This window comes from Triticum urartu, chromosome 7A, assembly GCF_056163025.1.
Source record: "Triticum urartu cultivar PI428250 chromosome 7A, HENAU_Tu73, whole genome shotgun sequence".
Lineage (NCBI taxonomy): Eukaryota > Viridiplantae > Streptophyta > Magnoliopsida > Poales > Poaceae > Triticum > Triticum urartu.
The window spans coordinates 371869618-371881294 of record NC_141879.1 but is presented as its reverse complement, the minus strand read 5'-3'; positions in this window follow the sequence as shown (position 1 = coordinate 371881294).

Below are 11677 nucleotides of genomic sequence, written 5' to 3'. Positions count from 1 at the left end.
TGTACATGATGTGTATCCAGTTTTTTCCGTAACCATCTCTACTTTTTTGCACATGCCATATAGATGAAATGATGATACCATGCCAAGTTTCGACCTTTTCAGCGTTCATTTGTAGTGCTTTTCAATTTCATGGTCATTTAGCTCAAAACAAATCAGTAAATGCATCAAAAATATCAAATTATGTCACAAAGGGTTGAAAGTTGACGACGTGGCTTTGAATGGTGCATAACAAACGCAAAAAGTCTGGAGTTGTAATAGGTTATTAAAATTTTGAATAGCCGGTGTAACATATGAGTTTTTATCCGAAACACTGATACTTCAAAAGAGAGTGTCCAGTTTGTACATGAAGTGCATCCCGTTTTTGCCGTAACCATCTCTACTTTTTTGCACATGCCATGTAGGTGAAATGATGATACCATGCCAAGTTTCGACCTTTTCAAAGTGCATTTGTTGTGCTTTTCAATTTCAGGGTCATTTAGCTCAAAACAAATCAGTAAATGCATCAAAAATATCAAATTATGTCACAAAGGGTTGAAAGTTGATGACGTGTCTTTGAATGCTGCATAATGAACGCAAAAAAGTCCGGATTTGTAATAAGTTATGAAAATTTTGAATAGCCGGTGTAACAGATGAGTTTTTGTCCGAAACCGTGATACTTCGAAAGAGAGTGTCCAGCTTATACACGAAGTGTATCCAGTTTTTGCCGTAACCCTCTCTACTTTTTTGCACATGCCATGTAGGTGAAATGATGATACCATGCCAAGTTTCGACCTTTTCAGAGTTCATTTGTAGTGCTTTTAAATTTCAGGGCCATTTAGCTCAAAACAAATCAGTAAATGCATCAAAAATATCAAATTATGTCAGAAAGTGTTGAAAGTTGATGACGTGGCTTTGAATGGTGCATAATAAACGCAAAAAGTCTAGAGTTGTAATAAGTTATTAAAATTTTGAATAGCCGGTGTAACAGATGAGTTTTCATCCGAAACCATGATACTTCGAAAGAGAGTGTCCAGTTTGTACATGAAGTGCATCCAGTTTTTGCTGTAACCATCTCTACTTTTTTGCACATTCCATGTGGGTGAAATGATGATACCATGCCAAGTTTCAACCTTTTCAGAGTTCATTTGTAGTGCTTTTCAATTTCATGGTCATTTAGCTTGAAACAAATCAGTAAATGCATCAAAAATATCAAATTATGTCAGAAAGGGTTGAAAGTTGACGACGTGGCTTTGAATGGTGCATAATGAACGCAAAACAGTCGGGAGTTGTAATAAGTTATTAATATTTTGAATAGCTGGTGTAACGGATGAGTTTTCATCCGAAACACTGATACTTCGAAAGAGAGTGTCCAGTTTCTACACGAAGTGCATCTAGTTTTTGCCGTAACCATCTCTACTTTTTTGCACATGCCATGTAGGTGAAATAATGATACCATGCCATGTTTTGACCTCTTCAGAGTTCATTTGTAGTGCTTTTCAATTTCAGGGTCATTTAGCTCAAAACAAACCAGTAAATGCATCAAAAATATCAAATTATGTCAGAAAGGGTTGAAAGTTGATGACGTGGCTTTAAATGGTGCATAATAAACGCAAAAAGTCCGGAGTTGTAATAAGTTATTAAAATTTTGAATAGCCGGTGTAACAGATGAGTTTTCATCCGAAACCTTGATACTTCGAAAGAGAGTGTCGAGTTTGTACACGAAGTGCGTCCAGTTTTTGCCATAACCATCTCTACTTTTTTGCACATGCCATGTGGGTGAAATGATGATACCATGCCAAGTTTCGACCTTTTCAGAGTTCATTTGTAGTGCTTTTCAATTTCGGGATCATTTAGCTCAAAACAAATAAGTAAATGCATCAAAAATATCAAATTATGTCAGAAAGGGTTGAAAGTTGATGATGTGGCTTTGAATGGTGCATAATAAACGCAAAAAAGTCCGAAGTTGTAATAAGTTATTAAAAACTTGAATAGCCGATGTAACAGATGAGTTTTGTCCGAAACCTTGATACTTTGAAAGAGAGTGTCCAGTTTGTACACGAAGTGCATCCAGGTTTTGCCGTAACCATCTCTACTTTTTTGCACATGCCATGTAGGTGAAATGATGATACGATGCCAAGTTTCGACATTTTCAGATTTCATTTGTAGTGCTTTTCAATTTCAGGGTTATTTAGCTCAAAACAAATCAGTAAATGCATCAAAAATACCAAATTATGTCAGAAAGGGTTGAAAGTTGATGACGTGGCTTTGAATGGTGCATAATGAACGCAAAAAAGTCCGGAGTTGTAATAATTTATTAAAAAATTTAATAGCTGGTGAAAGAGATGAGTTTATGTCCGAAACCGTTATACTTCAAAAGACAGTGTGTAGTTTGTACACGAAGTGCATCCAGTTTTTGTCGTAACCAGCTCTACTTTTTTGCACATGCCATGTGGGTGAAATGATGATACCATGCCAAGTTTCAACCTTTTCAGAGTTCATTTGTAGTGCTTTTCAATTTCAGGGTCATTTAGCTCAAAACAAATGAGTAAATGCATCAAAAATATCAAATTATGTCAGAAAGGGTTGAAAGTTGACGACGTGGCTTTGAATGGTGCAAAATGAACGCAAAAAAGTGCGGATTTGTAATAAGTTATTAAAATTTTGAATAGCCGATGTAACAGATGAGTTTTCATCCGAAACCCTGATACTTTGAAAGAGAGTGTCCAGTTTGTACATGAGGTGCATCCAGTTTTTTACGTAACCATCTCTACTTTTTTTCACATGCCATGTGGGTGAAATGATAATACCATGCCAAGTTTCGACATTTTCAGAGTTCATTTGTAGTGCTTTTCAATTTTAGGGTCATTTAGCTCAAAACAAATCAGTAAATGCATAAAAAATATCAAATTATGTCAGAAAGGGTTGAAAGTCGACGACGTGGCTTTGAATGGTGCATAATAAACACAAAAAGTCCGGAGTTGTAATAAGTTATTAAAAAATTGAATAGCTGGTATAACAGATGAGTTTTCGTTCGAAACCCTGATACTTTGAAAGAGAGTGTCTAGTTTGTACACGAAGTGCGTCCAGTTTTTGCCATAACCATCTGTACTTTTTTGCACATACCATGTAGGTGAAATGATGATACGATGCCAGTTTCGACCTTTTCAGATTTCATTTGTAGTGCTTTTCAATTTCAGGGTCATTTAGCTCAAAAAAATCAGTAAATGCATCAAAAATACCAAATTATGTCAGAAAGGGTTGAAAGTTAACGACGTGGCTTTGAATGGTGCATAATGAACGCAAAAAGTTCGGAGTTCTAATAATTTATTAAAAAATTTAATAGCTGGTGTAACAGATGAGTTTTCGTCCGAAACCGTTATACTTCAAAAGATAGTGTGCAGTTTGTACACGAAGTGCATCCAGTTTTTGTCGTTACCATCTCTACTTGTTTGCACATGCCATGTGGGTGAAATGATGATACCATGCCAAGTTTCAACCTTTTCAGAGTTCATTTGTAGTGCTTTTCAATTTCAGGGTCATTTAGCTCAAAACAAATGAGTAAATGCATCAACAATATCAAATTATGTCAGAAAGGGTTGAAAGTTGACGACGTGGCTTTGAATGGTGCAAAATGAACGCAAAAAATTCCGGAGTTGTAGTAAGTTATTAAAATTTTGAATAGCCGGTGTAACAGATGAGTTTTCATCCGAAACCCTGATACTTTGCAAGAGAGTGTCTAGTTTGTACACGAGGTGCATCCAGTTTTTCAGTAACCATCTCTACTTTTTTTCACATGCCATGTGGGTGAAATGATGATACCATGCCAAGTTTCAACCTTTTCAGAGTTTATTTGTAGTGCTTTTCAATTCCAGCGTCATTTAGCTCAAAACAAAAAAGTAAATGCATAAAAAATATCAAATTATGTCAGAAAGGGTTGAAAGTTGACGACGTCGCTTTGAATGGTGCATAATGAACGCAAAAAAGTCCAGAGTTGTAATAAGTTCTTAGAATTTTGAATAGTCGGTGTAACAGATGAGTTTTCGTCCGAAACCCTAATACTTCGAAAGAGAGTGTCCAGTTTGTACATCAGGTGCATCCAGTTTTTGCCGTAACCATCTCTACTTTTTGCACATGCCATGTGGGTGAAATGATAATACCATGCCAAGTTTTGACCTTTGAGAGTTTATTTGTACTGCTTTTCAATTTTAGGGTCATTTAGCTCAAAACAAATCAGTAAATGCATCAAACATATCAAATTATGTCAGAAAAGTCCGTAGTTGTAATATTTTATTAAAATGTTGAATAGTCAGTTTAACTGATGAGTTTTCGTCCAAAACCCTAATAGTTCGAAAGAGAGTGTCCAGTATGTACACGAAGTGCATCCAATTTTCACCGTAACCATCTCTACTTTTTTGCACATGCCATGTGCGTGAAATGATGATACCGTAACAAGTTTCGACCTTTTAAGAGTTCATTTGTAGTGCTTTTCAATTTCAGGGTCATTTAGCTCAAAACAAATCATTAAATGCATCAAAAATATCAAATTATGTCAGAAAGGGTTGAAAGTTGACGACGTGGCTTTGAATGGTGCATAATGAACGCAAAAAAGTCCGGAGTTGTAATAAGTTATTAAAATTTTGAATAGCCGGTGTAATAGATGAGTTTTTGTCCGAAACACAGATAGTTCGAAAGAGAGTGTCCAGTTTGTACACGAAGTGCATCCAGTTTTTGCCATAAGCATCTCTACTTTTTTGCACATGCTATGTGGGTGAAATGATGATACCATGCCAAGTTTCGACCTTTTCAGAGTTCATTTGTTGTGATTTTCAATTTCAGGGTCATTTAGCTCAAAACAAATCAGTTAATGCATCAAAAATATCAAATTATGTCAGAAAGGGTTGAAATTTGATGACGTGTCTTTGAATGGTGCATAATGAACGCAAAAAAGTCCGGAGTTGTAATAAGTTATTAAAAATTTGAATAGCCGGTGTAACAGATGAGTTTTCCTCCGAAACCCTGATACTTCGAAAGAGTGTCAAGTTTGTACATGATGTGTATCCAGTTTTTTCCGTAACCATCTCTACTTTTTGCACATGCCATATAGCTGAAATGATGATACCATGCCAAGTTTCGACCTTTTCAGCGTTCATTTGTAGTGCTTTTCAATTTCAGGGTCATTTAGCTCAAAACAAATCAGTAAATGCATCAAAAATATCAAATTATGTCAGAAAGGGTTGAAAGTTGACGACGTGGCTTTGAATGGTGCATAACAAACGCAAAAAGTCTGGAGTTGTAATAGGTTATTAAAATTTTGAATAGCCGGTGTAACATATGAGTTTTTATCCGAAACACTGATACTTCGAAAGAGAGTGTCCAATTTGTACACGAAGTGCATCCAGTTTTTGTCGTAACCATCTCTACTTTTTTGCACGTGCCATGTCGCTGAAATGATGATACCATGTCAAGTTTCGACCTTTTCAGAGTTCATTGGTAGTACTTTTCAATTTCATGGTCATTTAGCTCAATACAAATCACTAAATGCATCAAAAATATCAAATTATGTCAGAAAGGGTTGAAATTTGATGACGTGGCATTGAATGGTGCATAGTGAACGCAAAAAAGTCCGGAGTTGTAATCAGTTATTAAAATTTTGAATAGCCGGTGTAACAGATGAGTTTTCGTCCGAAACCCTGATACTTCGAAAGAGAGTGTCCAGTTTGTACACGAAGTGCATCCAGTTTTTGCCGTAACCATCTCTACTTGTTTGCACATGCCATGTGGGTGAAATGATGATACCATGACAAGTTTCGACCTTTTCAGAGATTTCATTTGTAGTGCTTTTCAATTTCAGGGTCATTTAGCTCAAAACAAATCAGTAAATGCATCAAAAATATCAAATTATGTCAGAAAGGGTTGAAAGTTGAGGACGTGGCTTTGAATGGTGCATAATAAACGCAAAAGTCCGGAGTTGTAATAAGTTATTAAAATTTTGAATAGGCGGTGTAACAGATGAGTTTTCATCCGAAACCCTGATACTCCGAAAGATGTGTCCAGTTTGTACACGAAGTACGTCCAGTTTTTGCCGTAACCATCTCTACTTTTTGCACATGCCATGTGGGTGAAATGATAATACCATGCCAAGTTTTGACCTTTTCAGAGTTTATTTGTACTGCTTTTCAATTTTAGGGTCATTTAGCTCAAAACAAATCAGTAAATGCATGAAACATATCAAATTATGTCAGAAAGGGATGAAAGTTGACGACGTGGCTTTAAATGGTGCATAGTGAACGCAGAAAAGTCCGGAGTTGTAATATTTTACTAAAAAGATAATAGCTGGTGTAAAAGATGAGTTTTCGTCCGAAACCGTTATACTTCAAAAGACAGTGTCTAGTTTGTACATGAAGTGCATCCAGTTTTTGTCGTAACCATCTCTACTTTTTTGCACATGCCATGTGGGTGAAATGATGATACCATGCCAAGTTTCGACCATTTCAGAGTCATTTAGCTCAAAACAAATCAAAAATATCAAATTATGTCAGAAAGGGTTGAAAGTTGACGATGTGGCTTTGAATTGTCATAATGAACGCAAAAAAGTCCAGAGTTGTAATAAGTTATTAAATTTTGAATAGCCAGCGTAGCAGATGAGTTTTCGTCCAAAACCCTGATACTTCGAAAGAGAGTGTCCAGTTTGTACACGAGGTGCATCCAGTTTTTGCCGTAACCATCTCTACTTTTTTTCACATGCCATGTGGGTGAAATGATGATACCATGCCTAGTTTCAACCTTTTCAAGGTTTATTTGTAGTGCTTTTCAATTCCAGGGTCATTTAGCTCAATACAAATCAGTAAATGCATCAAAAATATCAAATTATGTCAGGAAGGGTTGAAAGTTGACGACGTGGCTTTAAATGGTGCATAGTGAACGCAGAAAAGTCCGGAGTTGTAATATATTATTAAAATGTTGAATAGCCGGTTTAGCAGATGAGTTTTCAGTTTGTACACGAAGTGCATCCAATTTTCGCCGTAACAATCTCTACTTTTTTGCAAATGCCATGTGCGTGAAATGATGATACCATGCCAAGTTTCAACCTTTTCAGAGTTCATTTGTAGTGCTTTTCAATTTCAGGGTCATTTTGCTCAAAACAAATCATTAAATGCATCAAAAATATCAAATTATGTCAGAAAGGGTTGAAAGTTGACGCCGCGGCTTTGAATGGTGCAAAATAAACGCAAAAAAGTCCAGAGTTGTAATAAGTTATTAAAATTTTGAATAGCCGGTGTAACAGATGAGTTTTTTTTCTGAAACACTGATACTTCCAAAGAGAGTGTCCAGTTTGTACATGAAGTGCATCCCGTTTTTGCCGTAACCATCTCTACTTTTTTGCACATGCCATGTAGGTGAAATGATGATACCATGCCAAGTTTCGACCTTTTGAAAGTTCATTTGTTGTGCTTTTCAATTTCAGGGTCATTTAGCTCAAAACAAATCAATAAATGCATCAAAAATATCAAATTATGTCAGAAAGGGTTGAAAGTTGATGACGTGTCTTTGAATGCTGCATAATGATCGCAAAAAAGTCCAGATTTGTAATAAGTTATTAAAATTTTGAATAGCTGGTGTAACAGATGAGTTTTTGTCCGAAACCGTGATACTTCGAAAGAGAGTGTCCAGTTTATACACGAAGTGTATCCAGTTTTTGCCGTAACCCTCTCTAGTTTTTTGCACATGCCATGTAGGTGAAATGATGATACCATGCCAAGTTTCAACCTTTTAAGAGTTCATTTGTAGTGCTTTTCAATTTCAGGGTCATTTAGCTCAAAACAAATCGTTAAATGCATCAAAAATATCAAATTATGTCAGAAAGGGTTGAAAGTTGACGACGTGGCTTTGAGTGGTGCATAATGAACGCAAAAAGTCTGGAGTTGTAATAAGTTATTAAAATTTTGAATAGATGGTGTAACAGATGAGTTTTCATCCGAAACCCTGATACTTCGAAAGAGAGTGTCCAGTTTGTACACGAAGTGCATCCAGTTTTTGCCGTAACCATCTCTACTTTTTTGCACATGCCATGTAGGTGAAATGATGATACCATGCCAAGTTTCAACCTTTTCATAGCTCATTTGTAGTGCTTTTCAATTTCATGGTCATTTAGCTTGAAACAAATCAGTAAATGCATCAAAAATATCAAATTATGTCAGAAAGGGTTGAAAGTTGACGACGTGGCTTTGAATGGTGCATAATGAACGCAAAACAGTCGGGAGTTGTTATAAGTTATTAAAATTTTGAATAGCCGGTGTAACGGATGAGTTTTCATCGGAAACACTAATACTTCGAAAGAGAGTGTCCAGTTTCTACACGAAGTGCATCTAGTTTTTGCCATAACCATCTCTACTTTTTTTCACATGCCATGTGGGTGAAATGATGATACCATGCCAAGTTTCAACCTTTTAAGAGTTCATTTGTAGTGCTTTTCAATTTCAGGGTCATTTAGCTCAAAACAAATCATTAAATGCATCAAAAATATCAAATTATGTCAGAAAGGGTTGAAAGTTGACGACGTGGCTTTGAGTGGTGCATAATGAACGCAAAAAGTCTGGAGTTGTAATAAGTTATTAAAATTTTGAATAGATGGTGTAACAGATGAGTTTTCATCCGAAACCCTTATACTTCGAAAGAGAGTGTCCAGTTTGTACACGAAGTGCATCCAGTTTTTGCCGTAACCATCTCTACTTTTTTGCACATGCCATGTGGGTGAAATGATGATACCATGCCAAGTTTCAACCTTTTCAGAGTTTATTTGTAGTGCTTTTCAATTTCAGGGTCATTTATCCCAAAACAAATCAGTAAATGCATCAAAAATATCAAATTATGTCAGAAAGGTTTGAAAGTTGATGACGTGGCTTTGAATGGTGCATAATAAACGCAAAAGTCCGGAGTTGTAATAAGTTATTAAAATTTTGAATAGCCGGTGTAACAGATGAGTTTTCATCCGAAACCCTGATACTTCGAAAGATGTGTCAAGTTTGTACACGAAGCGCATCCAGTATTTGCAGTAACCATCTCTACTTTTTGGCACATGCCATCTGGGTGAAATGATGATACCATGCCAAGTTTTGACCTTTTCAGAGTTCATTTGTAGTGCTTTTCAATTTCAGGGTCATTTAGCTCAAAACAAATCTGTAAATGCATCAAAAATATCAAATTATGTCAGAAAGGGTTGAAAGTTGACGACATGGCTTTGAAGAGTTGTAATAAGTTATTAAAATTTTCAATAGCCGGTGTAACAGATGAGTTTTCATCCGAAACCTTGATACTTCGAAAGATGTGTCTAGTTTTACACGAAGTACGTCCTGTTTTTGCCAAAACCATCTCTACTTTTTTGCACATGCCATCTGGGTGAAATGATGATACCATGCCAAGTTTTGACCTTTTCAGAGTTCATTTGTAGTGCTTTTCAATTTCAGGGTCATTTATCCCAAAACAAATAAGTAAATGCATCAAAAATATCAAATTATGTCAGAAAGGGTTGAAAGTTGACGATGTGGCTTTGAATGGTGCATAATAAACGCAAAAAAGTCCGGAGTTGTAATAATTTACTAAAAAATTAATAGCTGGTGTAACAGATGAGTTTTCGTCCGAAACCGTTATACTTCAAAAGACAGTGTCTAGTTTGTACATGAAGTGCATCCAGTTTTTGTCATAACCATCTCTACTTTTTTGCACATGCCATGTGGGTGAAATGATGATACCATGCCAAGTTTCAACCATTTCAGAGTCATTTAGCTCAAAACAAATCAGTAAATGCATCAAAAATATCAAATTATGTCAGAAAGGGTTGAAAGTTGACGATGTGGCTTTGAATTGTCATAATGAACGCAAAAAAGTCCGGAGTTGTAATAAGTTATTAAATTTTGAATAGCCGGTGTAACAGATGAGTTTTCGTCCGAAACCCTGGTACTTCGAAAGAGAGTGTCCAGTTTGTACGCGAGGTGCATCCAGTTTTTGCCGTAACTATCTCTACTTTTTTTCACATGCCATGTGGGTGAAATGATGATACCATGCCTAGTTTCAACCTTTTCAGAGTTTATTTGTAGTGCTTTTCAATTCCAGGGTCATTTAGCTCAAAACCAATCAGTAAATGCATCAAAAATATCAAATTATGTCAGGAAGGGTTAAAAGTTGACGACGTGGCTTTAAATGGTGCATGGTGAACGCAGAAAAGTCCGGAGTTGTAATATGTTACTAAAATGTTGAATAGCCGGTTTAGCAGATGAGTTTTCGTCCAAAACCCTAATAGTTCGAAAGAGAGTGTTCAGTTTGTACACGAAGTGCATCCAATTTTCGCCGTAACCATCTCTACTTTTTTGCACATGCCATGTGCGTGAAATGATGATACCATAACAAGTTTCAACCTTTTAAGAGTTCATTTGTAGTGCTTTTCAATTTCAAGGTCATTTAGCTCAAAACAAATCATTAAATGCATCAAAAATATCAAATTATGTCAGAAAGGGTTGAAAGTTGACGCCGCGGTTTTGAATGGTGCAAAATAAACGCAAAAAAGTCCGGAGTTGTAATAAGTTATTAAAATTTTGAATAGCCAGTGTAACAGATGAGTTTTTTCTGAAACACTGATACTTCAAAAGAGAGTGTCCAGTTTATACGTGAAGTGCATCCCGTTTTTGCCGTAACCATCTCTACTTTTTTGCACATGCCATGTAGGTGAAATGATGATACCATGCCAAGTTTCGACCTTTTCAAAGTTCATTTGTTGTGCTTTTCAATTTCAGGGTCATTTAGCTCAAAACAAATCAGTTAATGCATCAAAAATATCAAATTACGTCACAAAGGGTTGAAAGTTGATGACGTGTCTTTGAATGCTGCATAATGAACGCAAAAAAGTCCGGATTTGTAATAAGTTATTAAAATTTTGAATAGCCGGTGTAACAGATGAGTTTTTGTCCGAAACCGTGATACTTCGAAAGAGAGTGTCCAGTTTATACACGAAGTGTATCCAGTTTTTGCCGTAACCCTCTCTACTTTTTTGCACATGCCATGTAGGTGAAATGATGATACCATGCCAAGTTTCGACCTTTTCAGAGTTCATTTGTAGTGCTTTTCAATTTCAGGGCCATTTAGCTCAAAAGAAATCAGTAAATGCATCAAAAATATCAGATTATGTCAGAAAGGGTTGAAAGTTGATGACGTGGCTTTGAATGGTGCATAATAAACTCAAAAAGTCTAGAGTTGTAATAAGTTATTAAAATTTTGAATAGCCGCTGTAACAGATGAGTTTTCATCCGAAACCCTGATACTTCGAAAGAGAGTGTCCAGTTTGTACACGAAGTGCATCCAGTTTTTGCCCTAACCATCTCTACTTTTTTGCACATGCCATGTAGGTGAAACGATGATACCATGCCAAGTTTCAACCTTTTCAGAGCTCATTTGTAGTGCTTTTCAATTTCATGGTCATTTAGCTTGAAACAAATCAGTAAATGCATCAAAAATATCAAATTATGTCAGAAAGGGTTGAAAGTTGACGACGTGGATTTGAATGGTGCATAATGAACGCAAAACAGTCGGGAGTTGTAATAAGTTATTAAAATTTTGAATAGCCGGTGTAACGGATGAGTTTTCATCGGAAACACTGATACTTCGAAAGAGAGTGTCCAGTTTCTACACGAAGTGCATCTAGTTTTTT